Genomic DNA, 23624 nt, shown 5'->3' with positions numbered 1-23624 from the left:
TTTTCAATTAAGAAAAAATTTATCATAACAATAATAATGATAAAAAATTATTGTTAGGCCTTGAGCTCGATTCGAACCCGCGATCTTAAAATCAGTAGGCCGATATAACAACAAAAATTGTTAATACATCCCAGAGCACGGGGAAAAACAAGTGTCAATAAAATATGACACTAGGGCAGCATTGCCAACAAACAAGTCCAATTTTCACAGCTATTCTGCAACAGATGTCGCAGTGGTGTGAATATCAATTGGCACGAACCAGAATAGAAGTAGGATTAATGAAGACAAACAAAAAACCGCTGTGGTGGCTGAATGGTTATAGCAGCGGCGCCTAAACGTTGCCGATGAAGGAATTTAGCAGTTCCCGAAATGGATCTATACAACGAGCTTTGGCAGTTGTCTAAAATTTTTTCTTTCTTCTATTCTAATTTAAAAATTTTTTCAATTAAGAAAAAATTTATCATAACAATAATAATGATAAAAAATTATTGTTAGGCCTTGAGCTCGATTCGAACCCGCGATCTTAAAATCAGTAGGCCGATATAACAACAAAAATTGTTAATACATCCCAGAGCACGGGGAAAAACAAGTGTCAATAAAATATGACACTAGGGCAGCATTGCCAACAAACAAGTCCAATTTTCACAGCTATTCTGCAACAGATGTCGCAGTGGTGTGAATATCAATTGGCACGAACCAGAATAGAAGTAGGATTAATGAAGACAAACAAAAAACCGCTGTGGTGGCTGAATGGTTATAGCAGCGGCGCCTAAACGTTGCCGATGAAGGAATTTAGCAGTTCCCGAAATGGATCTATACAACGAGCTTTGGCAGTTGTCTAAAATTTTTTCTTTCTTCTATTCTAATTTAAAAATTTTTTCAATTAAGAAAAAATTTATCATAACAATAATAATGATAAAAAATTATTGTTAGGCCTTGAGCTCGATTCGAACCCGCGATCTTAAAATCAGTAGGCCGATATAACAACAAAAATTGTTAATACATCCCAGAGCACGGGGAAAAACAAGTGTCAATAAAATATGACACTAGGGCAGCATTGCCAACAAACAAGTCCAATTTTCACAGCTATTCTGCAACAGATGTCGCAGTGGTGTGAATATCAATTGGCACGAACCAGAATAGAAGTAGGATTAATGAAGACAAACAAAAAACCGCTGTGGTGGCTGAATGGTTATAGCAGCGGCGCCTAAACGTTGCCGATGAAGGAATTTAGCAGTTCCCGAAATGGATCTATACAACGAGCTTTGGCAGTTGTCTAAAATTTTTTCTTTCTTCTATTCTAATTTAAAAATTTTTTCAATTAAGAAAAAATTTATCATAACAATAATAATGATAAAAAATTATTGTTAGGCCTTGAGCTCGATTCGAACCCGCGATCTTAAAATCAGTAGGCCGATATAACAACAAAAATTTTTAATACATCCCAGAGCACGGGGAAAAAAAGTGTCAATAAAAATTTGACACTATGGCAGCATTGCCAACAAACAAGTCCAATTTTCACAGCTATTCTGCAACAGATGTCGCAGTGGTGTGAATATCAATTGGCACGAACCAGAATAGAAGTAGGATTAATGAAGACAAACAAAAAACCGCTGTGGTGGCTGAATGGTTATAGCAGCGGCGCCTAAACGTTGCCGATGAAGGAATTTAGCAGTTCCCGAAATGGATCTATACAACGAGCTTTGGCAGTTGTCTAAAATTTTTTCTTTCTTCTATTCTAATTTAAAAATTTTTTCAATTAAGAAAAAATTTATCATAACAATAATAATGATAAAAAATTATTGTTAGGCCTTGAGCTCGATTCGAACCCACGATCTTAAAATCAGTAGGCCGATATAACAACAAAAATTGTTAATACATCCCAGAGCACGGGGAAAAACAAGTGTCAATAAAATATGACACTAGGGCAGCATTGCCAACAAACAAGTCCAATTTTCACAGCTATTCTGCAACAGATGTCGCAGTGGTGTGAATATCAATTGGCACGAACCAGAATAGAAGTAGGATTAATGAAGACAAACAAAAAACCGCTGTGGTGGCTGAATGGTTATAGCAGCGGCGCCTAAACGTTGCCGATGAAGGAATTTAGCAGTTCCCGAAATGGATCTATACAACGAGCTTTGGCAGTTGTCTAAAATTTTTTCTTTCTTCTATTCTAATTTAAAAATTTTTTCAATTAAGAAAAAATTTATCATAACAATAATAATGATAAAAAATTATTGTTAGGCCTTGAGCTCGATTCGAACCCGCGATCTTAAAATCAGTAGGCCGATATAACAACAAAAATTGTTAATACATCCCAGAGCACGGGGAAAAACAAGTGTCAATAAAATATGACACTAGGGCAGCATTGCCAACAAACAAGTCCAATTTTCACAGCTATTCTGCAACAGATGTCGCAGTGGTGTGAATATCAATTGGCACGAACCAGAATAGAAGTAGGATTAATGAAGACAAACAAAAAACCGCTGTGGTGGCTGAATGGTTATAGCAGCGGCGCCTAAACGTTGCCGATGAAGGAATTTAGCAGTTCCCGAAATGGATCTATACAACGAGCTTTGGCAGTTGTCTAAAATTTTTTCTTTCTTCTATTCTAATTTAAAAATTTTTTCAATTAAGAAAAAATTTATCATAACAATAATAATGATAAAAAATTATTGTTAGGCCTTGAGCTCGATTCGAACCCGCGATCTTAAAATCAGTAGGCCGATATAACAACAAAAATTGTTAATACATCCCAGAGCACGGGGAAAAACAAGTGTCAATAAAATATGACACTAGGGCAGCATTGCCAACAAACAAGTCCAATTTTCACAGCTATTCTGCAACAGATGTCGCAGTGGTGTGAATATCAATTGGCACGAACCAGAATAGAAGTAGGATTAATGAAGACAAACAAAAAACCGCTGTGGTGGCTGAATGGTTATAGCAGCGGCGCCTAAACGTTGCCGATGAAGGAATTTAGCAGTTCCCGAAATGGATCTATACAACGAGCTTTGGCAGTTGTCTAAAATTTTTTCTTTCTTCTATTCTAATTTAAAAATTTTTTCAATTAAGAAAAAATTTATCATAACAATAATAATGATAAAAAATTATTGTTAGGCCTTGAGCTCGATTCGAACCCGCGATCTTAAAATCAGTAGGCCGATATAACAACAAAAATTGTTAATACATCCCAGAGCACGGGGAAAAACAAGTGTCAATAAAATATGACACTAGGGCAGCATTGCCAACAAACAAGTCCAATTTTCACAGCTATTCTGCAACAGATGTCGCAGTGGTGTGAATATCAATTGGCACGAACCAGAATAGAAGTAGGATTAATGAAGACAAACAAAAAACCGCTGTGGTGGCTGAATGGTTATAGCAGCGGCGCCTAAACGTTGCCGATGAAGGAATTTAGCAGTTCCCGAAATGGATCTATACAACGAGCTTTGGCAGTTGTCTAAAATTTTTTCTTTCTTCTATTCTAATTTAAAAATTTTTTCAATTAAGAAAAAATTTATCATAACAATAATAATGATAAAAAATTATTGTTAGGCCTTGAGCTCGATTCGAACCCGCGATCTTAAAATCAGTAGGCCGATATAACAACAAAAATTGTTAATACATCCCAGAGCACGGGGAAAAACAAGTGTCAATAAAATATGACACTAGGGCAGCATTGCCAACAAACAAGTCCAATTTTCACAGCTATTCTGCAACAGATGTCGCAGTGGTGTGAATATCAATTGGCACGAACCAGAATAGAAGTAGGATTAATGAAGACAAACAAAAAACCGCTGTGGTGGCTGAATGGTTATAGCAGCGGCGCCTAAACGTTGCCGATGAAGGAATTTAGCAGTTCCCGAAATGGATCTATACAACGAGCTTTGGCAGTTGTCTAAAATTGTTTCTTTCTTCTATTCTAATTTAAAAATTTTTTCAATTAAGAAAAAATTTATCATAACAATAATAATGATAAAAAATTATTGTTAGGCCTTGAGCTCGATTCGAACCCGCGATCTTAAAATCAGTAGGCCGATATAACAACAACAATTGTTAATACATCCCAGAGCACGGGGAAAAACAAGTGTCAATAAAATATGACACTAGGGCAGCATTGCCAACAAACAAGTCCAATTTTCACAGCTATTCTGCAACAGATGTCGCAGTGGTGTGAATATCAATTGGCACGAACCAGAATAGAAGTAGGATTAATGAAGACAAACAAAAAACCGCTGTGGTGGCTGAATGGTTATAGCAGCGGCGCCTAAACGTTGCCGATGAAGGAATTTAGCAGTTCCCGAAATGGATCTATACAACGAGCTTTGGCAGTTGTCTAAAATTTTTTCTTTCTTCTATTCTAATTTAAAAATTTTTTCAATTAAGAAAAAATTTATCATAACAATAATAATGATAAAAAATTATTGTTAGGCCTTGAGCTCGATTCGAACCCGCGATCTAAAAATATATATATTTAATTTTTTCACGAATACAAAAAACGAAAAATATTCAAAAAAAAAAAAAAGAAAAAAACTACAATTGGGAAAAAGTTGGGAAACAATAATTGGAAAGAAAATCATACATCAAAGCAAAATTAACAACACAACAACAACTAGGAGCACATTACAATAAAGGACAACACAAACAACTCACAAGTAACCCATATAAAAACCAAAAATGTCAGAGTACGGTACATATATATACATACATATATATCCCTCCGATCTTAGAATCCGGACCCCTTCATTATAAACATACCCATTATATGTATATCCACATATATTTTTCCCTCCGTCTAAAGAACGGACCCAAATCTAAAATCCCCAAATTTATATACCCCTCCGATCTAAAGATCCGGACCCTGGGTATATAACCCACATCAAAAAGCCTAAACGGCAAAATATTTCATTTGCTTACTCACTGTTACCAACAGGTACAGTCCCTTCAAAAACCCCATATATGTTTTTAAAAAAATAAATTTGCATTCCCGTATCAACGGAAAATCCACTGCCCGGTTCTATATACCCAAAAAGTTCGTTGCGCTAAATATCGATTTAATTATAAAAATATATACGTATATATGTAATATATGTATGTATATACCCACTTAGTTCGGTAATATCACCCGAGCTACATATTTTTCCAGCGTGAAATTCACCGCTGCCCACTTTACCCTTATATGCATATATTACATAAAATATATTTTACAAAAAACCCATAGCTACAAACTTTACCAAATTTTTGTCACTTTTCCTAAAGTTTATTTTACCGGTGCACCCAAGAGTAATTTTTCATACAAACCTACAATTATATGCACCCATAATACCCACACGCACTTGTATATCTTTTTGCATAAGCCAAAACCCACCCTCAACAAAGTAATTGCATGACCATATGTAACTACATAATAGAAGGAAGCAACAAAAGAGATCATCGATCACATATTTGCATGCATTTACTTTGTCGATAGATCAAAGTGCATTGGCACGGCAAACAAAAGGTTGTTGGTACACCACAGTTTACCGGCAAATATATTTTACCCACTTATATATATACATACATACGTACTATATACCCATATTACTTGTACTCAGAAGCTCTGAGACAAGTACATAACAAACCAAAAACCCAGCATACATTAGGCGGGTCTCAAAAAAAACCCCAGTGTACACCCACCCATTTATATACTCACATTACTTGAACTCAGAAGCGCTGAGACAAGCCCATATTAAAAACCAAGCGTACATTAGGCTGGTTTCAAAAAAAATTTTTTTTTTTTTGCCTTTTGACAAAATTTTTTTCGACCTTCACAGCTTAATAAAAGCTCCCATTTCTTGGTAAAATTAAATTATAATGTCAAAAACAAACGAAACCCAAAAATTTACCACTGCAGACCAATGCCTGCAGAAATTCATATATGACGGTAACCAAGTAGAAGTTTACTGCTCAAGATGGTCACCCTCCCAAGCTACCGATTTATCAGAGTGTATGCTTAAGGTCAAATTAGAAGACCTAGATAAAATATGGGCAAAGGTGCTAGAGTCCCATCGAGATGTAAGTTTCTCTGATAATTACACAGATGTCAGCGGCTCGGTTGAGCAAAAATTAGCTAAATGCATGGAAACGTACCAAACATGCAAATCGGAAATTTTAGAAGCCTTACAGCTTTTTAATACTGCTAGCACCAACCAACAACAAATACCCGGCCACCCAATGAACAATTCAAACGCAAACGGTTTTTATTTAAAAGTACCACCATGTGACACCGAAGTCTTTCATGGTGGATACGAAGACTGGCCATCCTTTAGAGATATGTTCACGGCAGTCTATAAAAACCACCCTAAATTATCACCCGCTCAAAAATTATACCACCTACGCCTGAAAACTAAAGGCAAGCAGGACTTATTGTAAAACAATACCCACTGAGCGATGATAAGTTCGAGCTTGCCTGGGAAGCACTTAGATCGAGGTACGAAGATAAAAGGATACTCGTCGACAATCAACTAAAGACGCTGTTCAACCTGCCCACAATATTCACAGAAAACGGAGAACAAATCCAGAAGATGCAGACAACAATCAACAATTGCATGCCAACTTTAAACACCCAAGGAATCCCGACAACGGACTGGGACCCGATCCTCGTTTATCTGTGCTCATCAAGGCTGCCAAGTGAAAGCCTTTCACTATGGGAACAATACCTCAGCTCCCGAAAGGAGCTGCCCCTTTGGGAAGACATGAATAAATTCCTCACCAGCAGATACGAGGTAGTAGAAAGACTAAGTACCTACAGACCAAGCAAGGCGAAGCCCCAATTTACGAGTTTTACACCACGACTGGTGAATCAAAACTCGACCCAACCCAATAATAATAAAACCCATGGATATCACATCGAGTTCAATAAAACGGCTTCGTGTAGATTTTGCAACCAATATCACGCAGTCAAATTTTGCGTTAGGTTTAGGAACTTATCGGTATCAGACTGAATCAAACTTGTGAAAGAAAATAGTTACTGCGAAAACTGTTTATCAACGTCACACCCCAAGAACGAATGTAAAAGTAGTTTCACGTGTGTTTATTGCCAAAAGCGTCATCATTAACTACTGCATTTGCAGCCCAAACCCCAACAATCACAACCAAACCCCAGAGCTCAAAATGCCCAAGCCGGCATGCCTAGGAGAACGGACGACGAGCGAGCCTCAACATCGAAGGCTGCCGCAAGAGCCACCTCCTCCCAACAGCCTCAAGACAAAAATCCGGTTTCTACACTCTTCTCGAGTAATCATCGAACCACCCTGTTACCAACAGCAGTAGTATCAATATACTATGCTGGCGAATTCCATAAAATTCGTGCCCTAATAGACCAAGTTTCACAGACAACTTTTGTATCATCCCGTATACAAAAGCTTCTTGGTCTACCCACAAAAGAGTCTCTCCACCAGATATCTGGAATGGGTGGAACGGTTGTGAAGAATGCTAATAAAGTCTGCCAGATAACATTCTGTTCGGCAGACTTAACCCAAATGATAGACGCACAAGCAATAATTTTGCCGAAACTAACGAGGTTCTTGCCCACAGTCAGAGTTTCAAGCATCGATCTCGAAGAACTGTCCCATTTACCGTTAGCCGATCCACAGTATTCGATATCATCGAAAATCGATGTGGTAATCGGCAGCGATATCACCCCGCAAATCCTCACCGAAGGGCTCCTACGAAATGTGAGTGGAACATTGCTTGCCCAAAACACAATATTCGGATGGATATTAAGCGGCCTTGTAGCTGAAAAGGTATCAACCTTCAGCACTCATGTCACCGAATGCACCGATGACCCCATCAATCAACTTTTGAGACAATTTTGGGAACAGGAAGAAGTTCACCAAACCCAACAACGATCAGCAGATGATGAATACTGTGAAGCACTCTACCGGACAACCACAATTCGTGAGGCAGATGGACGCTACAGAGTCAAACTACCATTCAAATCGGAATTTCCAGCCAATCAGGCACTCGGTCATTCACGACCCGCAGCACAACAGCAGTATATTAGCATCGAACGAGCCCTCGAAAGAAAACCCGAATTAAGAGACAAATATTTTGAAGTCCTTAATGAATATTTAACCATGGATCACATGGAACCCGCCTCCCAACAAGAGGTAATTAGAGATGGTAAATATCTATCGTTTTATCTACCCCATTATGCTGTCATAAAACTCGACAGAAAAACCACAAAGGTGCGAGTCGTCTTCAACGCATCAAAAATGTCGCATTCTGGCAACTCGTTGAACGACGTCCTCCATACAGGCCCCATACTACAAAATGACTTAATGCTCGTCATACTTAAATGGCGACTTTATAAGTTTGTCTTCAACGGCGATATTGAGAAAATGTATCGCCAAATACTCATCTATGAAGAAGATAAAGATTTTCATCGAATCGTTTTTCGAAAACACCCAACTCTGCCGATAGGAGATTTTCGACTAAAAACAGTTACCTTTGGTGTAAATCGCGCCATATTTGGCAATTCGAACCCTACACCAACTCGCCCACGACTGTCAAGACGAATATCCGCTCGCTAAAAATATTTTATTGAACGAAACTTATATTGACGATATTTTGTCCGGCGGTCATAATATACAGTCCACTTTGAACGCTATGACTCAAGTTATCGAATCCTTAAAATTGGCAGGGTTCCCTTTGAGGAAGATGTCGGCAAATCACCCTGAAATTTTAAAACCCGTTCCCGACCCTGATTTGCTAGACGTCGACTTCCTTAAATTCCATGATTCGAGTTCCACAAAAACCCTTGGAATTCAGTGGAACGCGTTAACCGATACCTTCACCTACACGTATGATCCACCATCAGCAGAAAACACGACTACAAAAAGGCAGATTTTATCAGCAGTTGCAAAATTGTTTGAACCCGCAGGATGGCTTTCGCCAATAATGATTCTTGCAAAAATGTTGCTGCAACAACTCTGGATGGAAGGAACGGATTGGGACGAAGACGTGAAGCCCGGAGCTAGTTTTTTATCCCATTTGCTAGCTGCTAAAAGCAAAGTAGCACCCCTCCAAACCGCGAGTCTTCCACGGTTGGAACTCTGTGGAGCAGTTTTACTCTCCAAGTTAGTGAAACAGCTGCGAAGTGAGCTGAATCTACCCCCACACGAACTCATTCTCTGGTGCGATTCTGCCATCGTACTGGCATGGCTAGAAAAACCACCCCATACCTGGAAAACGTATGTCGCCAACACGACATCCGAAATTTTTAAGAACGACGACAACGCCACTTGGAGGCACGTTTCCAGTAAGGATAACCCAGCGGATTTGGGCACTCGAGGTTGCAAGCCTCAAGATTTAGTCCAATGTCCGCTATGGTGGGAAGGACCTAATTGGCTAATCAATCAATCAACGTCGTGGACAAAGGATACATCTCACCACCCAACTCCACCCGAACAACGACATGTGGAAGTATTCCACACCCTGCAGGAAGAAAATATAGACATACTCGACCGTTTTTCGTCATTTTCTCGAGCGCTTAGAGTCGTAGCCTATATGTTGCGGTTTATGCGAAAAGCAAGAAAACTAGAAGTTCCAGCCAGGTTCAACCTCACCCATGCCGAAGTGAATGATGCCGAAATCAAAATCATCACTCAAACTCAACGAAATTATTACGGAGATACGATAGAGCTGCTTCAAACAGCAGGACCCTTATCCAAAAAGCACACCCTTCGGACATTAAATCCTGTGCTAGATGACTCAGGAATCATGCGAGTTTCTGGAAGATTAGCCTATGCCACAGGTAGCTTTAATGAACGGCACCCAATCATCCTACCCGGAAACTCTCGATTTTGTTCTCTTCTGTTGGATTTTCTCCATTCGAAACTGCTGCACGCCGACAAACAGCTTATGATCCGAATGGTACAGCAACAGTACTACATTCCACGTTTGAAGCAAAATGTCAAAAAGCTCATCCTCCACTGCAAGACCTGCACCATCTACAAACAGATGAAAACGCAGATAATGGTACCCTTGCCACCCACGAGGTCAACATATTCTCTACCCTTCCATACAACAGGAGTCGACTTTGCCGGACCATTTTTGGTAAAAACTTCTTCCCTCCGCCGAGCTTCGTATGTGAAAGCTTACGTTTGTGTGTTCGTCTGTTTTTTCCACAAAGGCTGTACATTTAGAAGTGTGCTCTGATCTCACTACGAATGCCTTCAACGCAGCCTTTGCCCGATTCACTGGCCGCCGTGGCCTACCCCACCAGATATATTCTGACAACGGAAAGACGTTCGTCGGCGCACAACGCGGATAACAAAGAGAATTCACCATATTCCTCAAGGAAGTCGCTACAGACGTCGCCGAAAAGTATGCAACTCACGGATTCTCATGGAAATTCATTCCACCATACGCTCCCCACATGGGTGGTCTATGGGAAGCGGCCGTGAAAAGCTTCAAGATACACTTTATGAAAGTAGCAGGAAACCAGAAGTTCTCCTTCGAAGAGCTTACTACCCTCTTAGTACGCATAGAGGCGGTCCTCAACTCCCGACCGCTCTTCGCTATGTCTGAAGATCCAATGGATCCCCTAGTCCTAACCCCAGGGCATTTCCTACGTGGCGCGCCGCTCTTGTCGTTACCGGAGCCAACTGCAGAGCATCTCACCTTGGTCAACAAATGGCAGAAACTGAAAGTGTTCACCACCAATTCAGCACACGATGGAAGAGCGAGTATCTCAAGGAGCTGCATAAGCGGTACAAATGGAAATGCCCTCAACGCAATATTCAAGTTGGAGATTTAGTCGTGGTAAAGGATGATTTACTACCCCCGAACGAATGGCGTTTGGGACGGGTAATCACTTTACACCCTGGATCGGATAACCATGTTCGAGTCGTGGAACTCAAAACCCAAAACGGACTAATAACCCGAAATATTGCCAAACTGTGCGTGCTACCAACTGCCTAGTAATGCCAACCCTACCTCTGGTACCCGCTGTTTTCATGCCCCTAGCAGTCTGAAAAAGATATATAAGCTACCCTCACCAACGTATTTTTTTAACCCATTTTTTGAAAAATACGTATTTTTCTTTCTTGTCTTTACAGGACCCGCAGATCTACCCAGGTGCATAAATGCCGTCTATGTGGGCAGCGACACGTGCTAAGGAAGTGCCGGGCGTTCCTCGCAATGAAGCCTGAGTAGTAGTAGTACGTATGCACCTAAATGATATAGATGGGTCAAAACACAAACCGAAAGAACAGATGCGCCTAAGTGTAGGCAACGAAATTGTTTTGCTGTATATATGTGTGTCGGTGTGTAAATACTTAATCAACTTGTGGATTAATATACACATAAAAACCTACCATCTGCAAAAACAAAATCGATTCATAATTAGAAGAGATCTTCACAAGAAATATGTACAAGGAATTTACCGGTAACATTATTAAAGTTTACAGTGACCTTGTTAGCAAACCCCGAGACAAGTTTAATATATAACAGTTCAAAATAAGTAAAATTGATATCAGACCAGATTCTTATCAGATACACAACTGATAGGTAACATATTTAACAGATTCTTATCAGATACACAGCTGATAGATAACAGATTTTTTCAATTAGAAGAGATCTTCACAACAAATATGTACAAGGAAATTACCGGTAACATTATTAAAGGTTACAGTGACCTTGTTAGCAAACCACGAGTCAAGTTTAATATATAACAGTTCAAAATAAGTAAAACTTGATATCAGACCAGATTCTTATCAGATCCACAACTGATAGGTAACAGATTTAGCAGATTCTTATCAGATACACATCTGATAGATAATATATTTTTTCGATCGCTCGTTTAAAATCATGTCAAATAATCATATGACTGTATTAGCAAACCTTGATAAGATCATGAAAGTATTAAGAAAGACTAAAAAGTATATTTTGATAGTTTTGGAAATTTACAGCCACCGATTGAACTGATTAATTATCTGAAGTCACCAATACCAATTATGAGCAGAAAGAAAAATACAACACAGTAATATGCGAACAATTATGTTTAAAATTTTTATTTAATAAAAATAAATTATATGAAATATAAATTGTTTATTATTCTTTTCTTAAATGTATTACAGTAAAGTACTACTATAAGATTTCGAAATGACCATAAGCACAAGTATCAATATGATTTTCTCGTACACTTCGCTTATCATCCATATTGCTTAGAGCTATTAGAATTAGACCAAACACAGTTTACATAGTGTTCACCGAAATTATTTTTAATTTTACTTAATTTATCTCTATACTCAATTATTGAATGAATTTCGAAAAGTCTTTTCCTCTGCTCTTCAGGTAAAATATGTTTAAATTTTTTCAGAAAATTAAATATGTATACTGCTGCTGACCACGACGACGACGATGACATGTTTGTGATTACTGAACCTTCATATGCAATGTTTGATAATAACGATCAACATGAATTATTGTTGGATTTATATCGTACGAAGTGTGCTCATATAATGCTTCTCGTTTATGTAATGTCTCCGTATTGTCTTCCGGAAATTCAAAGCAATAGATATTTAAAGTACGCTGTATATAATTGCTGTAATAAGAGCATTTAATTCGTATTTCACAATTATCGTAAACTAAATTGAAATGTCTATAAAAAACCTCTGGGCTTTCAAGAATGCCTCCTATTCTCTTTTCCTTTTCAACTAATAATTTTTTAAAATTGTTAATAGCCTCTATAATGGTGTATTCACTTTTTTTCACACCATGTGACTCACTCCTTTGATCGCGGATCGTTGGTATAAAAGATCCCCCAGGGCTCTGCGTTGTTGTTGTTGTTGATTTTGTTTTTAATAATGAGGGGTTGAGCTCAGGAAAACTCTGATCTAACAATTGAATTGTTACATTTATTTTTAAACGTAATGAAGTGTTTGGAATATTGTATTCAAAACTAGTCTGTTTACTATTTTCAAAATTTCTAAAGCTTTTTATATTTTGTTCTTGATTCATAAATTGATTATAGGGATAACTTGTTCCATAACTTAAGTGAAACAGGTAAATAAGTAAAATTTTTATTAAATTAGCTAATTTCATATCGGTTTTTTTATTTTTATCTATACACGTGTGAGACACATTATACAATGATCATATTATATGTTTGTCTATAGTTTTTCACATCAATTATTTCTATATGTGGTCTTTTAAATGAAGTATCCTGGGCTATAATATTTTCAATATCACCATTACTAAGAATTCGATCATTTTCAATTTCACGATATTCAAAGCACTTGATGCTCAACATTTTTTCCGTGTATCTACTATCATAAGTATTCTTATTTAAAATGTCGATAAAATGCTTGTTTTGCCTCAATGATTCCTCCAATATCAGATTCCTTTTCAATGAGCTCTCTACGAAATGCCTCTATAGCTTCATCTATAGTAAAAATTATCATAGGCTTCCCTTCCGTTCAAAACTCACCTTTAGACGATGGTTCGATTGTGTGGATGGTGAAAATAATGGTATCGTTGACAACACTACAATTTCTTCTTCGTCATTAGTTAAAAGAGGCTCACTATGTTTTAGTAATAATAATGAAACATTGATTGATAAAATATCATTACTATTGGGTAATGTTAAATTAAATTGAATACTTTTCGAGTTTTGGCTTATCGCAAGCGTATTACTATCTAGGTTTTTCCAAAGTGGTGCTCCGTAGGTAGTTTTGAAAAAAAAAAAAATAATAATAATAATGAGATATAAAATTTAAACTTCATTGTGATATATCCCTTTGTTTACGTCAATTTAAAATGAAGTTGATGTTGGAAAACAATGTATTTATATACTTACTTTTCATCTTCTTCTTATTCTCACCCTTTTAAAATAAAACAAGTAAGGAAGGCTAAGTTCGGGTGTAACCGAACATTACATACTCAGTTGAGAGCTGTGGAGACAAAGTAAGGGAAAATCACCATGTTGTAAAAAGAAGCTAGGGTAACCCTGGAATGTGTTTGTATGACATGTGTATCAAATGGAAGGTATTAAAGAGTATGTTAAGAGGAAGTGGGCCATAGTTTTATAGATGGACGCCATTTAGGGATATCGCCATAAACGTGGACCAGGCCTGACTCTAGAATTTGTTTGTATGATATGGGTATGAAATGAAAGGTGTTAATGGGTATTTTAAAAGGGAGTGGGCCTTAGTTCTATAGGTGGACGCCTTTGCGAGATATCGTCATAAAGGTGGACCAGGGGTGACTCTAGAATTTATTTTGTACAATATGGGTATCAAATGAAAGGTATTAATGAGTATTTTAAAAGGGCGTGGGCCTAAGTTCTATAGATGGACGCCTTTTCGAGATATCGCCATAAAGGTGGACCAGGGGTGACTCTAGAATTTGTTTGTACGATATGTGTATCAAATGAAAGGTGTTAATGAGTATTTTAAGATGGCGTGGGCCTAAGTTCTATAGGTGGACGCCTTTTCGAGATATCGCCATAAAGGTGGACCAGGGGTGACTTTAGAATTTATTTGTACGATATGAGTATCAAATGAAAGGTATTAATGAGTATTTTAAAAGGGCGTGGGCCTAAGTTCTATAGATGGACGCCTTTTCGAGATATCGCCATAAAGGTGGACCAGGGGTGACTCTAGAATTTGTTTGTACGATATGTGTATCAAATGAAAGGTGTTAATGAGTATTTTAAGAGGGCGTGGGCCTTAGTTCTATATGTGGACGCGTTTTCGAGATATCGCCATAATGATGGACCAGGGGTGACTCTAGAATTTGTTTGTACGATATGAGTATCAAATTAAAGGTGTTAATGAGTATTTTAAGATGGCGTGGGCCTTAGTTCTATATGTGGACGCCTTTTCGAGATATCGCCATAAAAGGGAACCAGGGGTGACTCTAGAATTTATTTGTACGATATGAGTATCAAATGAAAGGTGTTAATGAGTATTTTAAGAGGGCGTGGGCCTTAGTTCTATATGTGAACGCCTTTTCGAGATATCGCCATAAAGGTGGACCAGGGGTGACTCTAGAATTTGTTTGTAGTATATGGGTATCAAATGAAAGGTGTTAATGAGTATTTTAAAAGGGAGTGGGCCTTAGTTCTATAGGTGGACGCCTTTTCGGAATATCGTTATAAATTGGACCAGGGTTGACTCTAGAATGCGTTTGTACAATATGGGTATCAAACCAAAGGTGTTAATAAGTGTTTTAAAAGGGAGTGGGCCTTAGTTCTATGGGTGGACGCCTTTTCGAGATATCGCCATAAACGTGGACCAGGGTTGACTCTAGAATGCGTTTGTACAATATGGGTATTGTTTAGGCAGGATGCCTAACTTTTCCGCATCTGATTGCGACCCCCCCAATGCAACTCTGCAAATCGATACTCGAATTAATTTATAACCACCCACACCATCACCCTCATGCATGTGCATGCATGTACATGCACGTGTATGTGTGCTTTTTGTCAGCACTCATGCATATGCATGTCGGGGTTGATGTGTGGGTGCCTTTCCCCTCCAAAACGGAGGATTTTGCGGGTCAACGGTTGTAGCTCGCTATCCAACCGGCCTCTTTGATTTCAACAGCCAACGAGTTAACATCTGCCGCCAAGGATCTCCGCCGTGTTCCACCATATTCAGGTAATATCATACCCACGCTATTTTACTTGTACCTAATAAAGTTCACCCATTATAACGAGGAAAATCCTCCCGTGTTCTTCTTTATTTCCTTTTGAGTGAATCATCCCTTGTGCGAGATCGACCCTTGTGCGCCTACCCACTGCCGGTTTACGACGCACTCAGGCCGAAAATTTGGTCCTTCTCACCAGGAATTAGAACAGAGCGCCTATATACAGTCCACATCCACACAAAATCTTCTATATACACTTTGGTGGTAAAATTCTTTTGAGAAGCTGAAATACACGCTTGGTGGTACACTTTGGTGGTAAAATTATTTTGGTGATATTAAACAGGAGCTTATAACCACGCTTAGTGATAACCTACAATTGGCTAACAACATCTGGGTAAAACACTGCCAGCTAAAGCAGTTTTAACATCGCAAGCCAACTTGCCACATCATCACCAGAACAGCAAATAACAAAAAAGGTCACAGTAAGTGCAATATTTCTTGCCACAATTTTTTTTTTGTTATATAAAAAAAATAAATAAAACCGAGTAAAAAAGAAAATAAAGATTCTCAGTGCCACACGCATAGTGATTTGTTATTAACCGCGAAAAGTGTAAAAAAAAAAAAAAAAACTTAGTGCCGAAAAGAAAAATAAGTGCAAACGCGTTGCATTAACTTCGTTTTAAGATTCCTTGTGACTATCTGGTCTGTCCCCCCACCAGCGGTAAGGCTCTCCGGACACAGCACAAAGAAGAGGTGCACATAACCTCACATTCATATTAAAATCTAACGCCACATGGCTGTGGCATTTTTCATTTTCTTTTCAAGCACTTTAATTTTCACTAGTTTTCGACACAGTTTTTTACAACAGTTTTCACTGAGTTTTTACACTTTTCGTCGAGTTTATATCAACGCGCGCACTTATTTCTTATAATAAAATTGAAGGTTGAAGTGGCGAGTGGCCCCCTTTTGCTTCACACAATACACATTGGAGTTGCTCCCCCCTGCTCTCTGTCGTACGGCACAAAAATAATCTGCAAATAAATTAACATACAACAATATATACATATATATATATAAGTTGCGTGCGGTTGGCGAGTAGGTTACACCATCGCCTATTCTTCCCTTGAAAAAATATCAGACGAGTCGGCCAAGTCTGAAATAAATAAATAAAAGCGACCTTTCAAAGCATTGTTTCCATTTTTTTTGTTCAAAGAATTAGCTTGTTTTAGTTGGGCAGGAAAGATTTGTTATAAAATGGAAACATATATCCGATCAGCTGAGTTAATCTCAGAGTTTGAACAGCAGTACAGCCTTATTCCAGAGGAAAGCCATAATAAGCACACTCTTGCGATACAGCAAGAAGAGTTGCGCTCCTTATGGAAGAAGGTTAAGTCTGTGTTTGACTCACTGATGGGATCAGAAGATGTCGATGCAAATGATGTGCTGGCCATCCGGAAAAAACAGATCTCTACCTACGCAATATATATGCGATGCTTATCCACAATATCTGCTGAGGCAGAGAAATTTAAAAAAGTAGAAAATAGTGCTATCTCGGAGCAAGCACCCCCAGCCGCACCTCGCGGGCTTAAGATCCGCCTCCCTCCTTGTGACACGGAGATTTTCAAAGGTGACTATTTATCATGGCCAACCTTTCGTGACCTGTTTACGGCCATATACATAAATAATTCCGACCTACAGGGGGTGGAGAAATTGTTCCATCTGAACAACAAGACACAGGGCGAGGCCAAAGATATTGTAAAAAAATGCCCTCTAACAAATGATGGATTCGATATGGCCTGGAAAAACCTCTGCGAAAGATATGAAAACAAGCGTATATTAGTCAACACGCAATTGCAAATTCTTTTTAATTTAAAGAAGGCAGAGAGTGAGTGTGGGAGCGCGTTAAAGAAATTACATAGCGATATAAACAATTGTCTATCGTCCCTCAAGTGTCACAAAATCGACACATCCAATTGGGATGCAATACTAACTTATTTGTGTTCGACAAAGTTACCGGAAAGTACCCTGGCTCTATGGGAACAAAGCATAGACCATAAAATGGACATATCTAAATCGGAAGATATGGACAAATTTCTATCAAATAGGTTTCAGACACTGGAAACAGTGTCTAGCTTCACCGGCACTAACGCCCAAAAGGGACAAAAGCCAGCGAATGCTCGGCATACAACCGAAACCCCCATAAAAAGCCTTGGTGCCTTCCAAACGAAGGTATCCAAAGCTACCTCAAAATCAACATCAAGGGTTTTTTGCAAAATGTGCAAAGCTGAACACAGGTTACGGAATTGTCCCCGATTCTGTGATCTGACCCCAGTGGAGAGAATCAACTTCATCAAATCCACGGGGGGATGCCTGAACTGTTTATCCCCAGGACACACAGTGACGAGGTGCACGAGTTCGTACAACTGCGCCAAATGCCACTATCGTCACCACACGCTCCTGCATGCGGATACAGTTCAGCAACCTATGAGGCGCAATCCATTCAAAGACGCGGATAATATCCCGTCGACTTCAGCACAAGCACAAAGAAGACAGGAATCGGGGCAACCAAATTCTGCTGTGAACCAGAATGTAAAATCCTGTCATGCTAATTCCAGCACAGGCGTGCTATTAGGAACTGCTCGCGTACACACTCATCATAATGGTACCGACTTCTCCGCGCGGGCATTAACTGATTCAGGGTCTGAATGCTCTTTCATGACAGAAAGACTAAAACGCAGAATCAATTTGCCGGCAATTTGCCCAAGTTTCAGGCATCACCAACGCAGTATCTGCTCAAGTTAAAGAGGCATCCACCATCGAGCTACGTTCACCAGTGGACCCATGCTTTAGCTTGACTACTCCTGTTCTAATTTTAGCCAAACTAACTGGGAATCTGCCATCCTGCCATATCGAAACAATGGCGATGCAGGCGTTCCCAGACTTAGTTTTGGCAGACAAGAGGTTCTACGTCAATGAAGATGTAGACCTCATACTTGGTGGCGATATATATCCCCAAATTATACTAAGCGGTCTAAAAAAGAATGTACTTAATACACTTCTGGCCCAAGAGACAGTGTTCGGTTGGATACTAACCGGTCGTATTGAAGCACCGAATCCAACAAAGAACATAGTGTCGTTTTACAACGAAGTCGCGCTGGACAACCAACTAAAAGCTTTCTGTGAGTTAGAAAATTTGCCAAAAGGCAAAAGCATTAATGCAGAGGACGCATATTGCGAACAGCTTTATAAAGAAACAAGAAGAAGAAACGAAGATGGGAGGTATATAATATCCCTCCCATTCAAGCAAGGCTACTCAGAAGAGCTGAGTTTAGGAGGATCCCTTAAGCGCGCATTCTCACAATATTACCGAAACGAGTCCCGGTTAATAAAAAATCCGGACTTAGGGAAAGAATATATTAGGGTACTCTCAGAATACGAGACTCTTGGACATATGGAAAAAATCAGCAGTGTCGTCGCAGCAGATGAAACAAATAATTACTTTCTGCCACACCACGCCGTTGTCAAAGCAGAAAGTATAACGACGAAAGTCCGAGTCGTTTTCAATGCCTCAAGCCCGACGGCTAATGGCAGCAGTCTAAACGACATTCTCCTACCTGGTCCAATACTACAAGCAGATCTCCCAATTCTTATTCTGCGTTGGAGACTCTATCGATATTTCTTCAATAGCGATATAGAAAAAATGTATAGGCAAATTTGGATGGATGCCAACCATACCAAATTTCAGAGGATTGTTTTCCGAAAAGACATTAGTGAACCAATAGGCCTCTACGAGTTAAAGACTGTGACGTTCGGAGTTAACTGCGCTCCATACCTGGCCATCAGAACGCTTCTACAACTAGCGGACGATGTGGAAAATTCCCATCCAACTGCATCGAGCATCCTGCGAGAATGCATGTATGTAGACGACGTATTAGCGGGAGGATACACCATCGCATCGACCATTAAGGCAAGGGATGAAATATGACAGGCACTACAGTCAGCTGGTTTTCCACTTCGGAAATGGACATCAAACTCGGAGGCGGTTCTAAAAGACATCCCGAAAACTGATCGACTAAGCGAAGACTTTCTGGCGTTTGAAGACACCAGCAACGTGAAGGCATTGGGCATAAGATGGAATGCGCACTCCGATCTCTTTTATTTTAAAGCAGGACCACTGGAGGATCCAGAAAAACTAACTAAGCGAGAAATATTGTCAGCTATCGCCAAGCTGTTCGGCCCATTAGGGTGGCTCGCCCCAATGGTCATAGTGGCAAAAATACTAATGCAGCATATCTGGTTAGAGGGCACCGGGTGGGGCGAAACTGTCTCCCCAACTACCTTAGAACGGTGGGAAAATTTCACCCAACACTATAACGAAATAGATAACATTAGGATACCGCGATGGGTAAATTTTACGCCCGAGGACGACATCGAAATACATGGTTTTTGCGATGCATCGGAAAAGGCATATGCAGCAGCAATATACATGCGCGTAAAAAGGGACGATAAAATTTTCACAAATCTCTTGCTAGCCAAAACCCGAGTAGCCCCAGTGAAAACCATCTCACTGCCACGTTTAGAACTTTGCGGCGCCGTGCTGCTCGCAGAAATCATGGAATCAATATTCCGAAATATTCATTTGGGACCAGTAAAAGTTCACCTCTGGACGGATTCAACCATCGTACTCGCATGGATACGCAAGCCGCCCTGTACTTGGTCAAGCTTCGTCGCACATCGAATCACAAAGATCATCGATATGGTCGGTAATAAGGACTGGCTTCACGTTGACTCGGAATCTAACCCAACGGACTTAGGGAGCAGAGGACTACTAGCGTCAGATTTGGTCAACAATTCGTTGTGGTGGCAGGGACCTTCTTGGCTGCAAGAAGACAATTTCCACTGGCCAGCACAAGACACCGAATACAACACGTCAATTGAGGAAAAGCGGATAAAGGTTCATGCAGCGTCAGTAAACAACAACCCTAACATCCTTGATAGGTTCTCCGACCTTTCAAGGGCGCTGCGGGTTATATCTTACCTTTTTCGATTTGCCCGCAGAACACATCCCAAAACTAGAGTTTCCTTCAATAGGCAGTCTCATACAATCGCACCGGATGAAATCGAAACTACGTCACAACGATTGATAGCTATATGCCAAAGGAAATATTATCAAGCAGAGTATGCCAACTTGAAGTCAGGGAAACCAATTCATGGGAAGAGTGAAATTTTACCCTTAAACCCATTTATCGATTCTGATGGTATAATCAGAACTGGTGGTAAGATTGACGCATCCAAAGATATGCCCTACAACGAACGACCCCCAATTATCCTGCCGTACACTTGTAGGCTATCCAGACTCCTAGTTGAGTTTATACATAAGATCTCCCTCCATGGAGAAAACCAGCTGACGCTGCGCTTTATTCGCACTCAGTACTGGATACCGCGTGTTAAAACCATGATTAGGTCTGTCATCCACAAATGTAAAGTGTGTACTATTTACAAGAAGCGGCACAAACTCAACTCATGGGCATCCTTCCCAAGGAGCGCACCACTTTTGCCAGGGCCTTCACAGATACAGGGGTAGATTTCGCCGGACCATTTGACATAAAGTCCTACCGAGGGAGAGTGTGTCGGACCTCAAAGGGATATGTATGTTTGTTCGTCTGCTTTTCAACGAAAGCTATTCATCTTGAAGCGACAAACGACCTTAGTACCGGGTCCTTCTTGGCTGCCTTTTCCAGATTTGTATCGAGACGAGGATGCCCAAAAAACGTCTACTCCGACAACGGTACAAACTTTGTCGGAGCTTCACGATCCTTACGATCGGAGTTCAAGGCATTTCTTCGGGAAGCGAGGGACGATACCATGAATAAATATAGCCACCAAACTCTCGCATGGCATTTCATACCCCCAGGTGCTCCTCACATGGGAGGCTTGTGGGAGGCAGGGGTAAAAAGTTTTAAAACCCATTATAAAAAAATCGCGTCCGACCATAAATATACCTTCGAGGAGTTTACGACCCTGTTATGCCGAATAGAGGCATGTCTTAACTCTAGACCGCTGAGTCCCTCATCAAATGAACCTTCCGACCTGGAGCCGCTTACTCCAGGCCATTTTCTCGTGGGTGAGCATCTGTTAGCTCCACCCGAACTCGACTGTGACGAGAATCCTGCCTCAATAGTCAACAGATGGCAAAAAATGAAGGCCTTGCATCATACTTTCTGCCAAAGATGGAAATCGGAATATCTCACCGAGATCCAGAAACGATATAAGTGGAAACATCCACAATCCAATTTAAAATCCGGAGACCTGGTCGTTATCAAGGAAGATAACCTCCAACCTAACGAGTGGAGAATGGGGAGGATCGTCAACATACACCCAGGCTCTGACAACCGTGTGCGTGTTGTTGACGTCCATACAAACAAGGGACAAATAACTAGACCAATTTCGAAATTGGTACTCCTTCCGTCCCACGACAAGGAGGAGGAAATGTAAGGGGCAAAATTCCGCCTCACCAAACCCCAGAAAACCACAACTCTATTTCCCCCGACTACCTACAATTAGAGGCCCACGGTTGGTGATAGCATCGAAAGCATATTAAGGAACCCACGTCTTCGTGTCTCTCTATCCCTAAGCTGGTGTTTCTCCCGAGCCATATATTATCATCAACCCCCCGGTCTCGTGAGGGTGCGAGTCTACCGGAGGGCGATCCTACATCTTATTTTTCTTTTTTTTCTCACCCCCGGTCTCGTACCGAGTCTGCCGGAGGGGGAATCCTACACCTAGCTACTTGTGGGCAATGGGGAAAGGTAGCTAGAGACACGAGGACGCATGGGAGCTTACCAAAAGCTCGCAAAACAAAAAGCAAAACTGAGGCTTCATAATAATACTAACCGCGGGCCCCTTGCAAAAAAAAAACCACCCCAAATTCACTCGCTCACCCAGAGCGAGGACACCAGACAACACCCAAATTCACTCGCTCACCCAGAGCGAGGACACCAGAACCCCTAACGCAGATCCAGGATCTGCCACATAATGCATCTGCACTCGGTCAAAGGCACTCGGCCAACTGAATTTAAAAAAAAAAAAAAAAATCATCCCATCACCCAAAATCTTTTCTACTCATAAATTTTGAGTTTTCCAATGGAAAAAAAAAAATTTTTTTTGGAAGTGGGAAAAAGTTCCCTAACCTTGAGCAGTAGGGGTACTGGCCTTATCACTGGTGGGGGGGAAGTACCAGACTTACAAAAGGTCGTTGAAAGCGGGAGTGCATCCCACCGGGTGGATACTTCCCTTACCTCGAACAGTATCTGATACCCCTTACCACTGGTGGGGGGAAGTGCCAGACTTGAACGAGATTTTAACAAAAAAAAACAGACTAATGTCATTGTTACAACTTTAAGCAGTATCTGCTGCCCCTTACCACTGGTGGGGGGAAGTAGCGGACTGACGCAAAGCTTCCCAGTTATTTTTCGAGAAAATGGGATGCGTTGTTGATCACAAAAGAAAAAAGAGAATATACGCTTTTTACATTTGTACAAGTCTGATATCCCGGTGCTATTCCTCAATGGACAATTTCTTTGCATGCATAAGCTCAATGTAAACTTGTTGGGAGTACAAATAACTCAAAAAACCAACATTCAAAATTAACTAGCTTTTAATATACCCTGGTTCCCATACCGGGAATCGAACCCGGGCCTTCTGGGTGAAAGCCAGATTAAAATAATTTTGCTGTCCTAATCAACTAATTAGATTTAACGAGAACAAGTAATTGTAAAAACTTAATCACTCAGTTAACTCGATAAAAAAAAACAAGGTATCGCAAATTATGTACATATTTTGAAAAATATAAATTGTAAAGTTGTTAAAAAAAAAAAAAAAAAACTTACTGTGTTGAGTAGCCAGCTCACGAAATATATCCTCAGCATGCTTGGATAACCACGATAAGCGCCGACTAATATTTGTTAGCGCAGAATTTGTGG

At 40.0% G+C, this 23624-nt stretch overlaps 1 protein-coding gene across 1 annotated transcript in view; it reads right to left on the bottom strand.

The window, feature by feature from the left end:
* The window catches only part of Apoltp (Apolipoprotein lipid transfer particle), a 2338027-nt gene that overhangs the window by 719470 nt on the left and 1594933 nt on the right, over nt 1-23624 (bottom strand). The window lies entirely within an intron of this gene.

This window comes from Eurosta solidaginis, chromosome 2 (assembly GCF_040869045.1).
Source record: "Eurosta solidaginis isolate ZX-2024a chromosome 2, ASM4086904v1, whole genome shotgun sequence".
In the NCBI taxonomy this organism is placed as follows: domain Eukaryota; kingdom Metazoa; phylum Arthropoda; class Insecta; order Diptera; family Tephritidae; genus Eurosta; species Eurosta solidaginis.
Note: the sequence above shows the minus strand (reverse complement) of the source record. Positions and strands in the feature narration are given on the sequence as shown.